General features: G+C 51.0%; 2 non-coding genes across 2 annotated transcripts; both read left to right on the plus strand.

Moving 5' to 3' along the window:
* Positions 1–13,401: 13,401 nt before the first annotated feature.
* LOC121877175 lies at positions 13,402–15,271 on the plus strand. The gene has a single exon (XR_006090923.1). It is a non-coding gene; the product is annotated as a small subunit ribosomal RNA (ribosomal RNA).
* A 387-nt stretch (positions 15,272–15,658) lies between these two features.
* On the plus strand, positions 15,659–15,822 carry LOC121877173. Its single transcript, XR_006090921.1, has one exon. It is a non-coding gene; the product is annotated as a 5.8S ribosomal RNA (ribosomal RNA).
* Positions 15,823–23,115: the final 7,293 nt, after the last annotated feature.

A 23,115-nucleotide genomic window follows, 5' to 3' on the forward strand; every position in this document is an offset into this window, starting at 1 on the left:
AGGTTTTAATTCCGTGTATCTCTGGTTAAACGGTTATAGTGGTTTTTAGCTGATGTCAAGTACATCTATTGAACCGTGCCCACCGGCTGTGGAGCTTATAGCTCCACAGACAGGCGAGAGTCGGGCGTTCAGTTCATCTGTTCGGCAAAAACGAGTTAAAAAAGTGGGGTCCGTGGTTGCAGGGGCACCACGTGTTCCCCCACCGTCCCGGGAGCGGCACTGTTCCGGAGAGGAGACGCCACAGTCAAAAGTGGCTCCCTCTGGAGGCGTGTCTTTGGCAGAGGATGGGATCCCTGGCAAACCCCCAGGACCGCTAAGTCCTCGTATAGCCACGGCCGCTGACAAGTCAGCGGCCGAGGACACACTCACAATTGACAGACCCAGCATATCGGGACCAGGAGCGACACCCGAAACGACAAATTTGATCGTGACCATCGAGTATAAAGGTGCGGGGTCCTTTGATAAAATCCGGTGTGGAATTTGCGGTGCCTCGCTTAGATCTGCTAAGGCATACGCAAATCACACCAGGTCCTCGCACCGAGCGACTTTAGAAATCAGGTGTGGCAAATGTCAAGTGCCACTTAGCGACCCTAAAGTCTGGGCAGTCCACTTCAAAAGCTGCTCCCAAAAGGAGCAGCAGGTACGCGCGGGTCCCCAACAACACACGTGCGGCGAGTGTGGAAGGACATTCCCAACTTCGGTGAGACTTACCCAACACACTCGTCATATGCACAAGGGGACCTACAATCAATCCCTCGAGCCTGCCAGGCGGGTTGCCTACTCCACACAGGAGATGCTCCTAGTGGCGTAGGAGGTGGTGAAACTCCTCCGGTCAGGAAGGGGGGTTCCGAAAATCAACCAAGTGTTGATTGGAAGCCTCCCGGATGGGTACAATCAGGCTGGAACGCTTGAGGGCTATGCGCAAGACCAAAAAGTACAGGGACATCGTACGAAGTGGCCTCCAGGAGACAGAAGACCCTGGAAGCAGCCCCAGATCAACTTACGGGGCTGAAGGCGGCACAAGAGCCCTCATACCAGATGAGCTACCCGAGGGGGTCAACGATCCTGACCCCTCTGACCCTGATGACTCCGGGAGTGACCCAGAGCGGGATATCGCCCCGTAGCTGGGGGCGAGGGTCAAGTTATGGGAGCATCTGAGGGCTCTCAGCGAGGAGGAGGAGGAGGAGGTTGACGCATTGGTCGTCAGTCTCAATTCAGTGCTGCAGGCCCTTCCGTCCCTAGATGGCCTGACGGAACACCACGTCGAGATGGCGCTGAATGGGCTGGAGGTTGCATTGCGGGCACATAAGCCGAGGCTATTCTCTGGTAGAACGCCTCGGCAAGGAGTAAATAGAGTGTCGCCCAGTTATAGTCATCTACCCAGGAGAGTTCTAAAGAGAATGGAGTATGCACAGACACAAAGGGCTTACAAACGTAGTCCAAAGGAGATCGCAAATAAGATCATCAACGATGTCGAATTAGAGGGCGAGATGACCTCGGTCGATGAATTCGTAGCGGAATTCCGACCGAGGTTTGCTGCTGAATCGTCCCCGGATGACGAAAATGTTGAGGTGCGCACGAATGACAGGATGCTGACAATTCTTGACCCCATAGCCGGCAAAGAGGTGTTGGGCGCATTTCGTGGACCAGAGACCGCAGTAGGTCCAGAGAACCCAGAGCTCGACACCGGAGCGCTACGAAGGCTAGGGCCGAGGGTTCTCCTAAGAATCTTTAATACATGGCTGTATTTGGCACGGGTTCCTCAATGGACGAAAAACAGCAGAACGTCCATGCTTCCCAAAAAATCGCCGCTTGGGACCCCCTCTAATTGGCGTCCAATTACGATCGGGTCCCACATCCTTAGGGCGTACTGTAAGATCCTCGCATTCCGGATGGTGGGGAGTGCTAATACAAGTATAAGCCAGAAGGCCTTTAGGTCCGTCGACGGGTGCGGTGAGAACTTAGCACTCGTGGAGGGACTGATAAGGCACGCCCGGAGAGAGAAGCGTAACATCTATATCACCTTTGTCGACGTAGCCAAAGCGTTCGACACTGTGTCGCACACCTCTCTCGACAGGGCACTTCGGCGCTTGGATACGCCTAACCACCTTCTGGATGTTGTGAAGGATCTTTACAGCCACGTAGGGACAAGCATTTGCGTTCCCGGCGGGGAGTCAGACCCCATCCCCATGACCAGAGGAGTGAAGCAGGGATGTCCACTGTCCCCCTTCCTTTTCTGTGCAGTGGTGGATGAGTACCTGGAGTCCCTGGGTCCTGCCGTTGGATACCGCCTGGACGATGTAACGTCGGTGGCGGTGACAGGATTCGCGGACGACCTGGTAATATTCTCTGAGTCCAGGCTCGGGATGCAGAGGAGCCTGAATCAGCTCGACCGGTTCCTTGGTGTGAGGGGACTGGCCGCGCAGCCCACGAAGTGTGCCACACTGGATCTTGAGCGGGCTGCAAGGGGTAGGTATGGTGTGAAGCTGAGGGTCGTGACCAAGGAATGCTTTACAATGCTGAACTCGACCACGGGTCTGGCCGAATGCCTACCAAGAATTGAACCTGATGAGTACGTGAGGTACTTAGGGCTCCAGGTGGGGCCCTCAGAACTTGAGAGACCGGGGAGTAGGGTCGATGGTGAAAAACAAAAACTCCAGAACATCATGGAGAAAATAGGAGGTTCTAAGCTGAAACCCATGCAAAAAATCAAGATACTGAAGTCTCAGATTATCCCGAGGCTTCAGTATAGGTACGTGACGGGATCCTATTCTATGAACCTTCTCAGGGTGTATGATATATATGGACACAAAGTAGTACCTTCAGCTGTATATTGTTATATTACTATTATTAATTATGTATAGTAAAGTATTACAGAACATGTATTAATTCTATGTAATATTCTATTTATTGTGCACCATATTATGTATATAAATTATCACATTTATACTTTATGTATTCAGTTTGTGAATGCTGGCATCTGTACAGGCCAGCGCGTAGTAATACATAGATAGATGTAGAGGTAGTCAAGACCGAGTCCTGGTGGCGTGCCCACAGGCTTCCTGCGTCCTACTGTATTATCTCCCGTACGAGAATAGAACCTACTTTTAAAGACAACAAGTGTTTGTATATACCCTCAGTAGTATAGAACATTCTTTGGGTATCTGGCAATACGCTAGACAGGGCACTAGACAGGACCCTTCGCGACCGGACCAGGCAATGGCTCCACCTACCTCGGACACTCAATACAGCGGCCATTGGCCTACCCATGAGAGACGGGGGCGTGGGAGTGCCCTCGCTACTGGAGACCGTTTCCCATCAGAAGATGGGATTGCTCCGGCGTCTCGAGGCCTCAGACGACCCCGCAGTAAGGTTTATAGCCTCTGGGGGTCTCTGGGGTCGCGAGGTCGGGGCAATGCCGAGGCACTTCCGGGTAGGCCATATAGACAATACCACCTTGTCTCAACTGAAAAGGTCGCTGTTGCGGAAAAAGAGGGAAGAGTGGAGTACATCCTGGCATGGCAAGGGGGCGGAGAACTTCTTTGGAAGCCGGGCCAACAATGCCATCTTGCGTAACGACCTAGACCCAGGCAGGAAAGCCATCGACCTATTGCGACTCAGGTCTCAGACCATCAATTGCCGAGTCTCTAGAGCCATTGGCCGGGTGCCTAATGAGGACTTGGGAAGAAAGACCTGTCGCCAATGTGGGGAAGGGCAGGAGGATATACTACATCTCTTACAGAGGTGCCCTGCTGCCGAAAACCACAGGGTGACAAGACACGACCGTATCCTCCTTAAGCTAAAACAGTGGCTACAGGGAGAAGGCTTCCATGTACTCTTAGAGCCGCGGGTACAAAGTGGTCACACGTTCGTGAAGCCTGATCTGATCCTGCAGAAAAATGGCCAGTACTCGGTGCTCGACGTCTGTGTGCCTTTTGAAAGCGATATTAACACCCTTCGATTAGCTGAGCAGCATAAGATCGATAAGTACCGTGCGCACGAAGTCGACATCAGGAGTTTCATTGCTAATAACAGCTCGCTGCCTCCGGTAGCTGCAATGAACTTCCTCGGTGTTGCCTTTGGCGCACGAGGTGGCATAAGACCAGCCACTATCAAGCTGCTTAGCCGGTTGGGCATCAGACGCGCGGGCATCGATATACTTGTCACAATGGCCATTGAGGGATCTATAAACATCCTTAGATCCCTCAGACTGCAGGCGGACGGCTAGGTTGTCGCTCCGCGGCCCGAATGCTGAGGCTGGGGTGTTCGCCCACACTGCTAGCAGGGCAGTTCAATCTCATCCCTGCCAAGGAGCTCCAATCTACCGGGGTGCTGCTGCTCCCGGGACATACGCGGAGTTCGAGCCTGCTGTGGCGGGCGCTCTATTTTAAAAACTTTGACAGGAGGTTTTAACTCCTTCATTTTTTAAATTTTTTGCTAGGTTTTAGTCCTCTCCTGACAAGTCGGAGATGACCATCGCTCCGATCCCTTCTGCAACACAGACACGGACATCAGCCTCATCCATGAGCTCTACAAGTGTGTCACCACGAGCAACTGGCAGCCCTCCCAAACCAGCAGCCGCCAGCAAGGCCGGCGGTTAATAAATAAGGCCCTTAAAATATCATTATGGGATGGGATGGGGTGCCAATTGCCAATTACATCTTAGACCTTCGGTGACCAACATTCAAGCACTGTGTGGAGCTCCTTACCGGGATGGATACTGCGGAAGGGTATAAATGCCAGGAGAGTAGTTGTGCAGGGAACCTGGTTATCCCTGCAAGATAGTCAGGTTTTAGGAGCACAGTTGTGCATTCGAGTTTTATTTTTTAAAGAAAATTAGAGAAAGTCAAGAGCGTACGGGCATGCCGGAAGCGGCTACGTGTTGTTAAAGACTAACAAAAATTGTGAGTATTACTAGCCAAAGGCAGATTAAAGGTAGTTGCAATTCAGCATTTAGTAATTCAGGTTATAATTCCGTGTATCCTCGGATAAGCGGTCATTGTGTTTTAATTAAAGCTGATGTTCAACGCAACTATTGAACCGTGCCCACTGGCTGTGGAGCCTTCAGCTTCACAGACAGGCGAGAGTCGGGCGTTCAGTTTATCTGTTCGGCAAAAACGTGTGAAAAAAAACAGAGTGAGTCCGGAGGAAAAGGAGGGTGGGGGCTGCGCCGGCGTGCGAGGTCCCCACACTAGTAGGGCGGGGTCCGTGGTTGCAGGGGCACCACGTGATTCCCCACCGTCCCGGGAGCGGCAGTGTCTCGGAGAGAGTACGCCCCAATCAGACGGGGCTCTCTCTAGGGGAGTATCTCTGGTGAAGGATGGGAAACCTGGCAAGCCCCCAGGCCCATTAAGTCCTTCAGACACCACGGCTTCTGTTCAGATAGAAGCCAAGGATCACCCCACTCAGACCAGTAGAAGTCAACTGGACACGTCTGTTAGCAGAACGACGAATGAGATCGAATACTATGGATGCGGCGCTTCAGTTACAATCAATTGTGCCCATTGCACCGAGGTGTACCACAACACCCTTAAGGACATCAGGCATGCTCAGGCCAAACACCATCGGGTAGTGACCATCAGGTGTGGCAACTGCAAAAAGGCAGTAAGCAAGCCAGAAAGGTGTGAAGAACATTTCCTTGAATGTTTTAGGAATAGCTGTCCCGAAAGTCTCGACGAGACACTAAGCTGCACCCTACCACCCAAAGACCGCAGCAAGACACCACCTCGTGCCAACCCTAAGATGCATCAGTGTGACGTCTGTGGGAGAACGTTTTCGAGTGCGAGGGGCCTCACCCAGCACACTCGACTGACGCACAAGGAAGTGTACAACAAGACACTCAAACCAGCTAAAAGGGTACCATACTCACCTCAAGAGGTTGCATTAATAGCCGAAGAAGAGGCACGGCTCCTCCTGTCCGGCAGGAAGACAACCTTTATCAACCAGCTCTTCCTGGAAAGTCTTCCTGGAGGTTCAATTGGCCTAGAACGGCTCAAAGCAATGAGAAGCACCTCGAAGTACAAAACAGCCGTACAAGAAAGCCTTGCGAACATCAACCAACAGAGGTCACATCCGCAGCCTGACCTAGGTGACGAAGATGCCCCAAACCCCCAAAACCTCCCCCAAGGAGGGAACGACCCCAACCCATCAGATCCAGACGACTCCTCCAGCGAATCTGAAGAACTGAACCGTGAGCTCGAGGCTAGGAGGAGGTTATGGGAGTATCTCAGGACGCTCAGTGAGGAGGAGGAGGCTAACACGCTAATCTCTGACCTCAACCAGATGTTGCACAACATCCCCGCTCCCGAAGACCTAACGGAGGGGGACTATGGTGCAGTACTGGACGGTTTAGAGACAGCGCTGAGGCAGCACAGACCGAGGCTCTTCACCGGAAGGAGACAACCTCGGAGGAGTACCACCACCAATAGTCAACCTAGGGAACAACATCTTCCAAGGAAAGTGCGGAATAAGAGGGAGTATGCACGAACACAAAGGGCCTACCAACGAAACCCCAAAGAGCTTGCCAAAAAGATCATTGATGTTGTGGAATTCGAGGGGGAGACACCTACTGTCACTGAATTTGACAGCGAATATAGACCCAGGTTCTCCGCACCATCCCCCCCCCCCCGACAACTTACCATTCACCAGCAAAAACAATGATAAAATGCTAGACACTCTCCTGCCAATCTCCAAGGAGGATATTCTGGCAGCACTACGAGGACCTGAGACGGCAGCAGGCCCTGAGAACCCAGAGTTAGACTCCAAAGCCCTACAAAGACTGGGATCAGGAGTTCTGGGCAGGGTCTTTAATGTGTGGCTATACCTGGCAAGGGTTCCCCCATGGACCAAAATGAGCAGAACAACTATGCTCCCCAAGAAGTCGCCCCTAGGAAATCCATCCAACTGGCGACCCATCACCATCGGGTCGCACTTCCTTAGGGTATACTGCAAGATCCTGGCACACAGGTTGAGCAAGAATGCGGACACCAGCATTAGCCAAAAGGCTTTTCGGGAAGTTGACGGGTGCGGGGAAAACCTCGCACTCGTAGAAGGGATCATCAGACACGCCGGTAGAGAGAAGAGGAACGTCTATATTGCTTTCACAGAGCTCTCCGCAGGCTAGATACACCACAGCATATTCTAGGCGTTGTGCAGGACTTGTACGACGACTTGGAGACCCAGATCTGTGTCAACGGGGAAGAATCAGAGACTATCTCCATCACTAGAGGAGTCAAACAGGGCTGTCCACTCTCGCCCTTCCTCTTATGTTCAGTGGTGGACGAGTACCTGGCATCACTAGGCCAAGCGACTGGTTACCGCTTCGACGAACACACCAACGTTGCAGTAACTGGATTCGCTGATGACCTGGTAGTAGTCTCTGAATCCAGTCTGGGTATGAGGAGAAACCTTGCCATGTTAGATGACTTCCTTCAAGCAAGAGGTCTGGCCGCACAACCAGCAAAGTGCGCCACGATTAGTCTCGAGAGAGCAGCAGGGAACCGGAATGGGGTAAGACTCCGTGTAGTGACGGAATCGTCCTTCCACCTACGTCACCCAGATACGGGCGAAGCAATACCCATTCCGAGCATCCAGCCTGATGAGTACGTCCAATACCTCGGACTAAGAGTGGGTCCCTCGGGGCTAGAGAAACCAGGGCGACAGGTCAATTCGGAAAAGGCGGCGTTGGCGACCATCATGGACAGGATTGGTAAATGTCCTCTCAAGCCACTACAGAAGCTAAAGATACTGAAGCAACACGTCATCCCCAAGCTCCAGTACAAATATGTGAAAGGCTCGAGCTCCCTCAATCTGCTCAGATGCCTTGATAAAAAGATCAGTATGCGTGTCAGGCAGTGGTTTCACCTTCCTCACACTCTTCATACAGCCTTAATTGGCCTACCCCTGAAGGATGGGGGAATGGGAGTGCCAAGCCTCGTTGAGAGCGTTACCCACATGAAGATGGGATTGCTTCACCGCCTACAGACCTCTAGTGATCCGACCGTCAGGTTCATTGCAGCCGAAGGTCTCTGGGGGAGGGAGGTGATAGCAATGGCGCGGCACTTCGGGGTGGATATAGAATCCTTGGAAAGAATTCAGAGGAGAATGACAAGACTAATCCCGGGCATTAGGAACCTTGAGTATAGAGACAGGTTAAAGCATATTAATTTGCACTCCCTTGAGAGACGTAGAGTGAGGGGCGACCTGATAGAGGTGTATAAGTGGAAGGCAGGGCTAAACAAAGGGGACATTACAAAGGTACTCAAATTATCCAACCAGGAGCGAACTCGTAACAATGGTTTTAAATTAGACAAATTTAGATTTAGGCGTGAAATAGGTAAACACTGGTTTGGAAACAGAGTAGTGGATGAATGGAACAAGTTACCAAATATCATCATTAACTCGAATACGCTGAATTGCTTCAAACATAGGTTGGATGCTCATATGAGCAATAGGGGTTGGGTGTAAACGGGACTGCCCAGAATTTTTATGGGAAACAGGCCTGCAATGGGGTCCTGAAAAATGATCTTGGACCAGGGAGAAAGCCAATTGACCTGTTTCGTCTTCGGTCACAATCTATCTCGTGCCGAGTCTCGAGAGCCTTTGGCCGCATGCCAAGTGAGGAGCTCACAACGCTAACGTTTCGACACTGTGGAGAAGGGCAGGAAGACCTGATGCACTTGTTGCAGTCATGTCGGGCTGCTCAGAACCACAGAGTCAAGAGACACGATGTGATCCTCAAAAAGCTCGGCCAATGGCTCGAGAGAGAGGGATATGACGTCAAGACCGAGCCCAAAATAGCAACCAATCATACATTCGTGAAGCCGGACCTACTACTGCGGAAAAATGGCCGTTACACAGTGCTGGACCTGTGTATACCCTACGAGAGTGACGAACATGCCCTCCACAAAGCCGAGCAGTTCAAGATCGACAAATACCAAGCGTATGAGGCAGAAGTGAAGAAGTATATCGTCAGCAAGGAGTTGGCCACCCCAGTCGGGGACATCGCCTTCCTCGGAACTGCCGCCGGTGCACGTGGTGGTATTCGCACAGCCACCACCAAACTGTTCCGAAAAATGGGTATCAGAGGCCCAGGCATTGCTATACTCACCACCATGGCCATAGAGGGTTCAATAAAGATCTTGCGAACCCTCAGGGTGCCGGCGTCAGGCTAGCTAACAGACGTGCCCACATTGAGCACTGGGGGCGTGTGCCACACCGCATGCAAGGTGGTACCACCATTTCCTTGTCCAAGAGCTCTGTCCACTGAGATACTGCGTTCACTGTGACGGAACCTTGCTTCCGACGCCCCACTTGGGGGCGCTCGCTTAAAGAAAACCTCGTGTACGGGGAGCTAGACTCCAACATTTCTTAATCTTGATCCTATGCATCACCATCATCCATTCCATCTCATCCATGTTTATTTTCAATTCTCTTTTATTTATGTATTCACTGCACCTACACACAACGCAATAGCCAACTTAGCGTGAACACATCCAACAAACTACACCAAGAGGTGCAATTGCTAACAACTATGCAATTTGAATTAATTACAAAATTTAATCGCTTATATCTATGTACAGACTCAAATAAGGCCAACGAGAAAAGAGCAGGCTCGTTGGAACGTCAGCAGGAAAATCTCCCGGATTTTCCGTTAGCCTGGCGGGGACAGGGGTGTCTGTCTGTGGAGTTTTATGAGAGACAGGATTTGAACAACCTGGGAGTCTGCCCAAACGTCTAATCCATCATGCCCGTCACTGATGAATATTACCATACGATTTCATCCTCACATATACATTTTAAATTAAAACAAAGTAAAACCTTACAGCGCCACCACGTGACGCGCCGGGAGCAGGGGCCTAGTTTATTTTACACTGAGTGATATTTACACTCAGAGCGACAAATAGCCAAATGCCTCGTCATCTAATTAGTGACGGGCATGAATGGATTAACGAGATTCCCATTGTCCCGATCTACTATCTAGCGAACCCACAAGCAGGGGAACGGGCCTGCACTAAACAGCGGGGAAAGAAGACCCTGTTGAGCTTGACTCTAGTCTGATTTTGTAGAGACACATCAGAGATGTAGCATAAGTGGGAGGTCGTTCCGCCTCCGTGTGGGCGGCCGCCAGTGAAATGCCACTACTCTGATCGTTTCTTTACTTACTCGGTGAGACGGAATGGGAGTCTCCCCGCGCAGGAGCGTCTCCTCTTTCTAGCCCTAAGCGGCGGAAGGGCCGACGAGTGGACGTGTGGTTCCCGCCGGGTACGCTAACAGCGAAGCTGCGCCGGGTCCGCGTCTACGAGAAGGCCGGGCGCTCGCGCCCGCCGCGATCCGCTCCGAGGACATTATCAGGTGGGGAGTTTGACTGGGGCGGTACATCTGTCAAATGATAATGCAGGTGTCCTAAGGTCAGCTCAGCGTGGACAGAAACCTCGCGTAGAGGTCGTTGCGATAGTAGTCCTGCTCAGTACGAGAGGAACGGCAGGTCCGGACTTATGGTTCCGTTCTTGGTCGATCGGCAAGTGGAGCGAGGCTACGTCCGTGGGATTATGCCTGAAAGCCTCTAAGGCAGCATCCCGGCTAGAGAAGCAACGATACCGCGTACGGCTCGCATTGGGACGGTCAAAAATATTACGAGACTCTGGCGGGCAGCTTGCTGCACCGCCGGAGAATGGACCCATGCAAGGGGAACTCGGGGGAGTCGTGTCATCGGTGCCATCTCTCCCGTCCCAAATGCGGATCACCCGAATGCTGATGTGCCGTACCGAATCGTTCGTAGACGACTTGCGTACCGGTCAGGGTGTTGTAGATGGCAGAGCAGCATCCTCACTGCGATCCATTAAGACTTCTCCCAACCAGGCCGGAGGTTTCGTCACGCCCCCCGATGGCGAAATCCTCCATTACAGCAGCGGCAGCAGTGTCTAGCGGCCTGCTCCATTGCGCAAGTGTCTGTTTACCCTAACCTTGGTTAAAGTCTATTGGTGTCCTCAATTTTACAAAAGGCTAGCCAGCCTTAGTCAATAACAGACAGACAGAGAGAAATAATCCAAGCAGCCAACACTACCTAATCTTGATAAAGTCTATTGGTGTCCTCAATTTTATAGAGGCTAGCCAGCCTAAGTCAATAACAGACAGACAGAGAGAAATAATCCAAGCAGCCAACACTACCTAACCTTGGTAAAGTCTATTGGTGTCCTAAAGTTTTATAGAGGCTTGCCAGCCTAAGTAAGAGACAAACAAATAATCCAAGCAGCCAACACTACCCAACCTAACCTTGGTAAAGTCTATTGGTGTCCTAAAGTTTTATAGAGGCTTGCCAGCTGAAGTCAATAAGAGACAAAGAAATAATCCAGACAGCCACCACTACCTAACCTAACCTGTTCAACCTAACCGTGGTAAAGTCTATTGGTGTCCTAAATTTTATAGAGATATACAGGCAGCCACCACCACTACCTAACCTAATCACTACCAGGCCGCTGGAGGTTTCGTCACGCCCCCCGATGGCGAAATCCTCCATTACAGCAGCAGCAGTGTCTAGCGGCCTGCTCCATTGCACAAGTGTCAGTTTAACCTAACCTTGGTATAAAGTCTATTGGTGTCCTCAATTTTATAGAGGCTAGCCAGCCTAAGTCATTAACAGAAAGACAGAAAGAAATAATCCAAGCAGCCAACACTACCTAACCTTGGTATAAAGTCTATTGGTGTCCTAAATTTTATAGAGCTATACAGGCAGCCACCACTACCTTTACCTAACCAACCACTACCGGGCCGCCGGAGGTTTCGTCACGCTCCCCGATGGCGAAATCCTCCATTACAGCAGAAGTGTCTAGCAGCCTGCTCCAAGTGTCTGTTTAACCTAACCTTAGTACAAAGTCTATTGATGTCCTCAATTTTATAGAGGCTAGCCAGCCTAAGTCAATAACAGACAGAAAGAAATAATCAAAGCAGCCAACACTACCTGACCTGGGTATAAAGTCTATTGGTGTCCTCAATTTTATAGAGGCTAGCCAGCTGAAGTCAATAAGAGACAAAGAAATAATCCAAACAGCCACCACTATCTAACCTGACCGTGGTAAAGTCTAATGGGGGGGCCTTAAATTTTATAGAGTTATAATACACGCAACCACCACTACCTAACCTAACCAACCAGTACCGGGCCGCCGGAGGTTTCGTCTATGTCGAAATCCTCTTCCTTCTTGTATTGGCAAGGGGAGTTTGCTTTAACTTAGGTATGCTTAGCCTAAGTAAGGGGTGGAGTTTGCAGTTAACAATAAATAGTAAAAATAAATGCCCCTTGCTTATTTGCCAGGCGGTCAGGGTGTTGTAGATGGCACATCACCGTGCCTATGACGAAATCAACTTCATTAAACTCAACTCATACTTCAAATGCACCAAGAGAACTTCCACACCCGAATGGGAGACCGTCAAAGTCAATTGGGGGTCGATTTAATAGCATATTATACAAAATGATCCGAGAATCTGCACACACCGAGTGGGAGACGGCCATGAAAAACCGCCGCCCTTGTATGCTGGATGGCGCTATTTCACTATAGTGAGGGGGAGGGGGTGCCTCGATCATATTATACAACATACCAGAGAACTTCCACACCCGAATGGGAGACCGTCAAAGTCAATCGGGTGTCGATTTAATAGCATATTATACAAAATGATCCGAGAATCTGCACTCACCGAGTGGGAGACGGTCATGAAAACGTCCGCCCTTGTATGCTGGATGGCACTATTTCACTATAGTAAGGGGAGGGGGCTCCTCGATCATATTATACAACATACCAGACAACTTCCACACCCGAATGGGAGACCGTCAAAGTCAATCGGGGGTCGATTTAATAGCATATTATACAAAATGATCCGAGAATCTGCACACACCGAGTGGGAGACGGTCATGAAAACGTCCGCCCTTGTACGCTGGATGGCAAGAAAAGGTGCAGTTCTATCTGATCATCTGGTTTGCTATATCTCTAAGGCCAACGTGTGGTCCCTCGCCCAATGTCTTCTTATTTGCTGTCGGTCGAGGAGAGGATAAGGGAGGAGATCCGCACACACGGTGGCGCTTCCGGAGCCGAGGATAGCAAGAAAAGGTGCAGTTTTATCTGATCATCTGGTTTGCTATATCTCTAAGGCCAACGTGTGGTCCCTCGCCCAATGTCTTCTTATTTGCTGTCGGTCGAGGAGAGGATAAGGGAGGAGATCCGCACACACGGTGGCGCTTCCGGAGCCGAGGATAGCAAGAAAAGGTGCAGTTCTATCTGATCATCTGGTTTGCTATATCTCTAAGGCCAACGTGCGGTCCCTCGCCCAATGTCTTCTTCTTTGCTGTCGGTCTCCTCTCTCTATCTCACTATTTTGGCCACCGTGATAGGCGCCGCCAATAGCAGCAGCTGCCTGGTTGATCCTGCCAGTAGTCATATGCTTGTCTCAAAGATTAAGCCATGCATGTGTAAGTACAAGCCGATTTAAGGCGAAACCGCGAATGACTCATTAAATCAGCTGTTTCATTGGATCTGTAAACCCACTTACTTGGATAACTGTGGCAGTTCTAGAGCTAATACATGCAATTGGTCTCTGACCGCAAGGGAAGAGCGCTTTTATTAGTTCAAAACTGGTCGGACCCCGGTCCGTAACCCACCTGTGGTGAATCTGAATAACTTCGGGCTGAGCGCAAGGTCTCCGCACCGGCGCCGCTTCTTTCAAGTGTCTGCCTTATCAGCTTTCGATTGTAGGTTATGTGCCTACAATGGCTATAACGGGTAATGGGGAATCAGGGTTCGATTCCGGAGAGGGAGCCTGAGAAACGGCTACCACATCTAAGGAAGGCAGCAGGCACGCAAATTACCCACTCCCGGCACGGGGGGGGGGGTAGTGACGAAAAATAACGATGTGAGTCTCATCCGAAGCCTCGCAATCGGAATGAGTACACTTTAAATCCTTTAACGAGTATACATTGGAGGGCAAGTCTGGTGCCAGCAGCCGCGGTAATTCCAGCTCCAATAGCGTATATTAAAGTTGTTCCGGTTAAAAAGCTCGTAGTTGGATCTCGGTTCCGGACTGACGGTGCACCGCCCGGTGTTTACTCTCACGCTCCGAACAGCCGCCCCGCCGGCTCGCACGGGATGCTCTTTGTCGAGTGTCCCGAGTGGCCGGAGAGTTTACTTTGAAAAAATTAGAGTGCTCAGAGCAGGCTATTTTAATGGCCCGAATGGTGATGCATGGAATAATGGAATAGGACCTCGGTTCTGTTTTGTTGGTTTTCGGAACCAGAGGTAATGACTAATCGGAACAGGCGGGGGCATTCATATTGCGACGCTAGAGGTGAAATTCTTGGACCGTCGCAAGACGAACTACTGCGAAAGCATTTGCCAAGGATGTTTTCATTAATCAAGAATGAAAGTTAGAGGTTCGAAGGCGATCAGATACCGCCCTAGTTCTAACCATAAACGATGCCAACTAGCGATCCGTCGGCGTTATTCCCATGGCTCGGCGGACAGCTTCCGGGAAACCAAAGTCTTTGGGTTCCGGGGAAAGTATGGTTGCAAAGCTGAAACTTAAAGGAATTGACGGAAGGGCACCACCAGGAGTGGAGCCTGCGGCTTAATTTGACTCAACACGGGAAACCTCACCAGGCCCAGACACCGGAAGGATTGACAGATTGAGAGCTCTTTCTCGATTCGGTGGGTGGTGGTGCATGGCCGTTCTTAGTTGGTGGACCGATTTGTCTGGTTAATTCCGATAACGAACGAGACTCTGGCCTACTAAGTAGTCGACGGATCTCCAGAAAATGGTGTCCAGTTCGCAACTTCTTCTTAGAGGGATAAGCGGCAATTCTAGCCGCACGAGATTCAGCAATAACAGGTCTGTGATGCCCTTAGATGTTCTGGGCCACGCGCGCTACACTGAAGGGATCAACGAGTTTTCCCCCTCCGAGAGGAGCGTGTAACCCGTTCAAAGCCTTTCTTGATAGGGATTGGGGCATGCAATTGTTTCCCATGAACGAGGAATTCCCAGTAAGTGCAAGTCATCAGCTTGCGCTGACTACGTCCCTGCCCTTTGTACACACCGCCCGTCGCTACTACCGATTGAATGATTTAGTGAGGCCTTCGGACTGGCGCTCTTGGATTGTCGGCCCCGTTGCCCGCGAGGGTTTTCTGGGGTCGTCGCCTCGAGCTGACGGAAAGATGTCCAAACTTGATCATTTAGAGGAAGTAAAAGTCGTAACAAGGTTTCCGTAGGTGAACCTGCGGAAGGATCATTAACAGAGAGAAAGAGAACGGGGCGCTCTTTAAACTAATTTACTGATTTGGGCGGTCTCGGGCTCTGCTCTGGCAACTCCAGCAGCGAATGATGACAATCCCGGCCCCCGCACCAAAAATACTACGCTGTAGGAGGACCACACTCGGGCGAGAGCGCGCAACTGGAGGAGGACGGACGGGGCTATGGACGGCTGCCCGTCCGTTCCTTACTACCGGCGAATAAGCGTCTTGCCTAAGAGTAAAATTACAATGCCAAAAAAAATTCCAAAACTTAACAACAAGCCGTCCAGCCAAACCTAACCCACAAATTTGGGCTAGGTCTGTTAAACCCTTTCATTGAGACTCGACTTGTGATGGTTAGTCGCAAAAAGACCAAATGGCAAATGCACAACTCTTAACGGGGGATCACTCGGCTCGTGGGTCGATGAAGACCGCAGCAAACTGCGTGTCGGTATGTGAATCGCAAGAATACCAGATACATCGACAAGTTGAACGCATATTGCGGCGGCGGCAGCCATATGAACTTGTCGCCGCCACTCCTCTACGAGGGTCGGAAATATACATCCATCGATTGCTGCGAGTTCGGTGCCTGCTGACTGTCTCCCCGACACGAGGGTAACCCGAACCGGGCTTCCGCCTTGTGGTTTAATCGCCCTCGCCTTGCGCGAGGCGTGCCCTTAAAAACAAGCCTATCACTAGCAAGTCCATGGACTTGACCCACCCACATTCATCCACAACAAATCACAGCCGGGCACCGTGTGTGTCCCGTCCCGACGACAGTTGTCGCTCTCGCAAATAACTGGAGGCGCTCTTTTGCCTGCTGTCCACAGAGACACGAATGGCCGTCGGCCGCTCATGGCTGATGCTGCACATGTTCTAAGAGGCGCACGTCCTCCTCCTCTCTCAGGGAAGAAGCACTCCATCCCACGAAGAGGAAACGAAACCGGGTCGGATATCTTTTAAGTAAGCCCGCCGGAATCTCGTCTATCACCTCTAAAAGAGTGCTTGGCATGCATTGCAGTGGAACCTAAATTGAGTGCACCTGGGCCCGCAGTCTATATATCTACCATGTAGTGGCGCAGGCAGAGAGATGACAATTGCTCTCGTCGGGACGAGAATGTTTGGGTGACGCCGTGCTCTTCCTCACGCGCTCCTCCACCCTCTCCTATGGTCAGACGTGGTGTGGGCGTTCTCTTTAAGAGTTCGCCACGAGTCCACGTCTATCTCATGACAGGCCTGGGAGGGAGGCAGGGGGAGTTCTCTCTAAACGCGTTAAAGACGGTGTTGCTCCTCATTACGGCGCTCGCCGGGATAGAGCACTAGTTCTGCAGCCGGAAAGGCCGCTCACGCCAATTAATAGTGCGACGCTCGCTCTCTTTCTCCGGATAAACAAATGCCACTACTGTGGCATGCGGGAACGGGGAAAGAGGTCAAAGTTTAAGCGGCAAAGGTGCGGCCGAGTAAGGGCGGAACACGAGCGTATATGCATTAAAACTGTGTATATGACTCTGCGAGAGATGTTCTACTGGAACACTTTTCCTATTGGCTATTTACCACTATTGATGTTGCTGAGAGGGCCGAGCACCTAAGCTGCTCGTTGTGAATAAGAAGGAACGGAGTCAGGGGTGGGAGTGCCGGCGCCATGGCCGCTGGTACCCCCGCGACAAGCCCCTCAAACCTTCCTCTCTCTCTCTCTCTGTCTTACGAAGAAGAAGAAGAAGAATAAGAAGGAACGGAGTTAGGGGTGGGAGTACCGGCGCCATGGCCGCTGGTACCCCCGCGACAAGCCCCTCAAACCTTCCTCTCTCTCTCTCTCTCTCTGTGTTAAGAATAAGAAGGAACGGAGTCAGGGGTGGGAGTACCGGGGCCATGGCCGCTGGTTCCCCCGCGACAAGCCCCTCAAACCTTCCTCTCTCTCTCTGTCTTAAGAATAAGAAGGAACGGAGTCAGGGGTGGGAGTACCGGCGCCATGGCCGCTGGTATCCCCGCGACAAGCCCCTCAAACCTTCCTCTGTGTCTTTTGCAGCAGCACGTGGTAATGTCGGTGGTGAAGAAAGTCGGTGGCAGAGCGTCTTCCGCTTCGTGGTTGGGGAAAATGTTCCCCCTAAGGATGATGAGACCACGATCGACCTCGTACTAGGAGAGAGCTACCCCACAAATTTAAGCATATTAATAAGTGGAGGAAAAGAAACCAACAGGGATTCCCTTAGTAAGGGCGACTGAACCGGGAAAAGTCCAGCGCATAACCTCGATGTCTTCGGGCACGAGGGGTGTTGCGTTTCAGAGGGTCCAGCACGCTGTCCCATACCGTCTAAGTCAAGCTTGAAAGCGGCCACTGCCCATGGAGGGTGACAGGCCCGTATGGCGGCGCCCGTGAGGGTACAGATGGGACGGTCGGAAGAACCTCTCTGTAGAAATTAGGGTTTGTAGTCAGCCAAAGCAGTGGTAATCCCATCTAAGGCTAAATATTTTGAGACCAATGGCGAACCATTACCGTGAGGAAGAAGTTGAAAAAGAACTTTGAAGAGAGAGAGAGTTCAAAGTCATTGAAACCGTTAGAGCCAAGCGAATTGCAGAAACTCGAAGGTCGAACTGAGAAGTTCAGCTCGTCGCTGTCGGCTGGGTGGGGTGTTGTAATTGAGCGACCCAAAATGTTTGGGCGCGCCTCCACTCCGCTGGCGCCAGCGGGTATGTATTCGCCTAAATGTAGGTCACCGCAACCCGTTGCGGGGAGCGTCGAAGGCACCAGTCGGACTGGTACCTCGCCGCCGACCTCTCTCTCAACAGCCTCGTCTGGGGGAAGACCCGCGCGACGGGGGGAACCACCGGTGTCCTTGCTGCCCTGCGACGGTCGTCGAGAAGAGCTTGCCGCCGCTTCGGCGGTGGTTGGCTCTCACGGTGTGCAAAAGGTCGGTGATCCACCCGACCCGTCTTGAAACACGGACCAAGGAGTCTAACATGTGTGCAAGTCAATGGGCTCACTAAACCCAAAGGCGAAATGAAAGTGACGGGCGCCCGGGGCAGCTGTAACGGCTCTCTAGTGCGTCTTGGGCCGATCCCTGACCGGCTGCCTCCGGCCTCCCCCACGCTGCGACAAGCAGGGTGAGACACTTTCCCCCGTCTCTGGACGTTGCGTGTGGTGGAGGTCGACAGGGCGATGGTCGAAGTTTAATTTCCCCTCATGGGAGGGGGGGCGCAGGCCCGGGACTTGCCAAGACACCGCGGGTTGTCCGTCCCCGGAAGCGGGCCGTCGGTAAACGGCGGAGGCGCACCGGGGCAGGCTCGCGGGCAGTCGGCAAGTACCATGAGCATATATGTTGGGACCCGAAAGATGGTGAACTATGCCTGGCCAGGATGAAGCCAGAGGAAACTCTGGTGGAGGTCCGTAGCGATTCTGACGTGCAAATCGATCGTCGGAGCTGGGTATAGGGGCGAAAGACTAATCGAATCATCTAGTAGCTGGTTCCCTCCGAAGTTTCCCTCAGGATAGCTGGAACTCGCAGGGTGAATTTCATCCGGTAAAGCGAATGATTAGAGGTCTTGGGGACGAAACGTCCTCAACCTATTCTCAAAGTTTGAATGGGTAAGATGCCGAGCTTGCTTGTAGGGATGAAGCTCCGGCGACTAATCTGAGTATCTAGTGGGCCACTTTTGGTAAGCAGAACTGGCGCTGTGGGATGAACCAAACGTCGAGTTAAGGGGCCTAAATGAATGCTCATTCAGATCCCATTGAAAGGCGTTGGTTGCTATAGACAGCAGGACGGTGGCCATGGAAGTTGGAATCCGCTAAGGAGTGTGTAACAACTCACCTGCCGAAGCAACTAGCCCTTAAAATGGTATGGCGCTCAAGCATTCTCCCGATACTCTACCGCCGGGCGCTCTACCGGCCTCACTCTCAAGGCGAGGTCTCGATGCCCCGGTGAATAGGAGGGTCGCAGTGGTGAGCGCTGAAGGGTTTCGGCGTGGGCCGGCCTGGAGCCGCCACTGGTGCAGATCTTGGTGGTAGTAGCAAATACTCGAGAGAGACTCCCTTGATGACCGAAGCGGAGAAGGGTTCCATGTGAACATCAGTTGGACATGGGTTAGTCGCTCCTAAGCCCAGGGCTAAGGCCTGATCCACTCTCGAGGCAAATGCAACACGAGCAAAGGAGAACTAGTAGGGGTTCTCCTCGGTCTTATATAACACAGTCTAACAAAGTGAAAGGCCAAAGGATGAGTGGCGAAAGGGAATACGGTACTTATTCCGTAACCAGGCCTGGAACCCTGGCGGGTGTGTGTGCACCCTTTGGGAATGCTACATGCCCGCGAAGGGTCCTGGCAACTGAAACCAGCTCGCGTCCACCTGTGGTGGTCCGGGAAAGAGTTCTTTTTCTGTTTAAGGCGCCGTGGCCCTAGAAAATCTCATTCAGAGAGAGGGCGTTGGTAAGACAGTTAGCCGTAGAGCGCCGCGGTTCTTGCCGCGTCCCGAGTGCCACCGCCGGTCCGTGAAAAATGCGAGGGTGGTTTATCCCAGGCAGCATTGTCGGAACTCGTTTCCGGCGGCGTCTGCTTTTCGGGCCTGTGCTTACCCATAACCGCATCTGGTCTCCAAGGTAAGCAGCCTCTGGTCGATAGACTAATGTAGGTAAGGGAAGTCGGCAAATTAGATCCGTAACTTCGGGATAAGGATTGGCTCTGAGGATCCGGCCAGTCGGGCCTGTGCGGGAAGCGGGCCTGGGTTCGGGCGCAGGACTGGGCGAGGTGACGGTAGGGACGTTAGGGCAAACTGCCGTTGTTCGTCCGGCGAGGGATGCGCACATGTGCGCTCTCTCGTGCTGGGCGCCCTGCGGTGGCCTAGTGCCTCTCTAAACCGAGCTCGGACCGGCGTACCTCCGGCCCATCCGTGGAACGCGCTAGGCTGCGTGGGCGTTGTTACGAACCCCTCCATCCAGCACTACGAACCACGCCATCTATTGTCTTGATCTACCCACCCAGCACCACGAGCAACGCCATCTAGGGACGAGACACGAGTATGACTCGTCTTAGTTACCACTCCAGGGTTTCCCTTCTCCATATCCTGGTTGTTGCGTCACTTCCTCCAAGTCTTCTTTGTGAGCTCAAATTCGAGGAGAGAGCACTACACTCTGGGAAGTGACCACAGGATCATCTATCCTCTAAACCTACGGCACAGTGACTACCTACCGTCTTCTACAATACTCAGCCTTACTCGTCAGCCATCGCAGCTCCTCACTTAAGTATTTGTAATCTTGTATTGCCTCCCCCACGTCCACTTGCTTCACGATTGTTTTATGTTTTATTAATATGTATATACTGTTAATGTTTAGGTTAAGTTTGGTTAAGGGTAATTTATAAGCTGAATATTTTGTTAAGGGATTTATGGTACTATATTATACAAAACGAAAACTCGCATCCTTTGTCTACCCTTTTATAGTCCGATTGTCTTTGTTTTTTTTATAGTTGTTACCTGTTGGGATCTGGGTAGACTTTTAACTATATTCTAAATCCCCAACTCGTAACAAATGGCGACCGTGACAGGATACGACCTTAAGTACCATATTCCTTCCTCCCTTGTTACTCAGTGTTAATTATTCCTACCAGTCACTTCTGTTCATAATTGCTTTACGGTGGTTTAAAGTTTCCTTCATATGTGTGTGCATATATTGGTATTACCGTACAGTAAGAGTGACAGACGTAGGATATTAGGTTCCAAGTGTCATAAGGCTTACCTGTTATTACACATGGCAGTCGTGTAGTAAGTCTTATCGAGTGTAGGGAAGAATCCGGATCTGTTTAATGCCGTACCCTCACTCCAGAGTAGGCTGTTCCATAGTCACTAGTTTAGGGTGAAGTGATATCTTGGGACGCCCCGCTCTACCAGGACCCCATAATTATAAAGCCTCAATTATTGTTCTTCTCATTATCTCATTCAGGGTCAATCATACCAAACTCCAGGGTTGTTAATCCGGATCTTTATATAAATGCCGTAATACGCCCTTCCTCTTTCAATTATATCAGGGTTGTTAATCCGGATCTTTATATTAATGCCGTAATACGCCCTACCTCTTTCAAGACTCTTATCCTTATCTAAGGATCTTCTCAGAAGAACAATAATCATAAGTGTAATTTCCCTAGGTATAACTTGGTTAGTTTCCGGGACTTTCTGGTTTTCCACTGCCGTGATATTTTCTAGGGTAATCCACTTATCTTATCTTTTGACCATTAGTTAATTTATCCTATTTTTCTTAACAATGGCCACCTCAGGTTTTGATCTCCAGGATTTTATTGAAAATCCTTCCGTAGCTAAATTACGTGTTAATATCCTAAAGAAAGAATGGAAAGAAATAGCCAACTATTACAATATCCCATTTTCACAGCAACTGACTAAGGAAATGTTAAAAAATCATGTGATTGAAGTGTTGGTTCAACAAGAAGTTTTAAAAGAATCCGCTGTTGACAGATTAACGCCCATGTCCAAGAAACTTCAACCACTATCCACCACCCCTCCTCACTCAGAAGTTGCCTCAGGTCTGGCTAGCCCTCAAGAAGAAACACAACGAATAGACGCCTTAGAACTAGAACGAGCTAGGTTCGAGTTCCAAATCAAAATGAAAGAACTCGAGTTGGAACAGGCCAAGTTGGAGCAGGAGGACAAATTGGAACAGGCCAAGTTGGAGCAAAAGTTGGAGCATGAGGGAAGGTTGGAACAGGCCAAGTTGGAGCATGAGGGAATGATGGAACAGGCCAAGTTGGAGCAGGAGGTTAGACTGAAAGAACTACAGGTGAGAGAGATAGAAGTCACCTTAACATCGGAGTTTAAATCAAAAGAAGTGGCATTAAAAGAGAAACTAGCTGCTTTTAACCCTGCTAATGCTTCTTCCCTTGTTCCCGGGTTTGATGAATCCGATATGGACGGGTCATTTAGGACTTTTGAGAAAATAGCCGGGAAGAATGAGTGGCCAAGGACCAGTGGGTGTCGGTGTTAGTTCCTAAATTATGTGGTAAGGCTCGTAGAGTTTATAAAGACCAGACTGATGACTATGATAACGTAAAAAAGAATATCCTCACCTCTTATGCTATCACGCCAGATGGATACCGGCAGAAGTTTCGTAAACTAACCAAACCATTTTCACACACCTTTGTTGAGTTTGCTCAAGAAAAGCTTAGGTTTTTTAAGAAGTGGTTAGAGGCTACAGAGACCTCCACATTTCAGGATTTGTTAAATTTGGTAGTCCTGGAGGAGTGGAAGAGCAAGATACCATTTCACATCTTGAAGCATGTGGAGGAGCGTGGAGAGGTTAATTTAGGGCGTGCTGCTGAGCTGGCTGATGCGTACGCCTTGCTGGTGGAGTCACTGGGCAGTAGAGAACGTGGTACTTCCCGACATGTTAGGTCCTCCTCTGATGATAACCTTGGGGGCGTGAGTGGTAGGTCGAAAGGTCCCACACCTACTCCCCCCGATGCAACCAAGCTTACTTGTTCTTACTGTAAAAACCCAGGCCTATATAGTTGAGTCGTAACTAAGACGAGTCATACTCGTGTCTCGTCCCTAGATGGCGTTGCTCGTGGTGCTGGGTGGGTAGATCAAGACAATAGATGGCGTGGTTCGTAGTGCTGGATGGAGGGGTTCGTAACACACCCCCCCTCCAAAGACCTCCGTAGCGCGGGCGCGAAGGAGGTGATCACCTGGTGCGTCTGGAGAGTAGCTGCTGCATTTCCACTGGAGTACGGGATAAGGAGTCTGCAATCAGGTTGTCCACCCCTTTATGTGCCGGACTTGTAGATTATAGGGCTGGGTGAGGAGAGCCCAGCGGAGGATTCGCTGGTTGGAGGTCTTGTTGGTTTGGAT

This window comes from Homarus americanus, unplaced genomic scaffold (assembly GCF_018991925.1).
Source record: "Homarus americanus isolate GMGI-L3 unplaced genomic scaffold, GMGI_Hamer_2.0 scaffold16391, whole genome shotgun sequence".
Classification (NCBI taxonomy): domain Eukaryota; kingdom Metazoa; phylum Arthropoda; class Malacostraca; order Decapoda; family Nephropidae; genus Homarus; species Homarus americanus.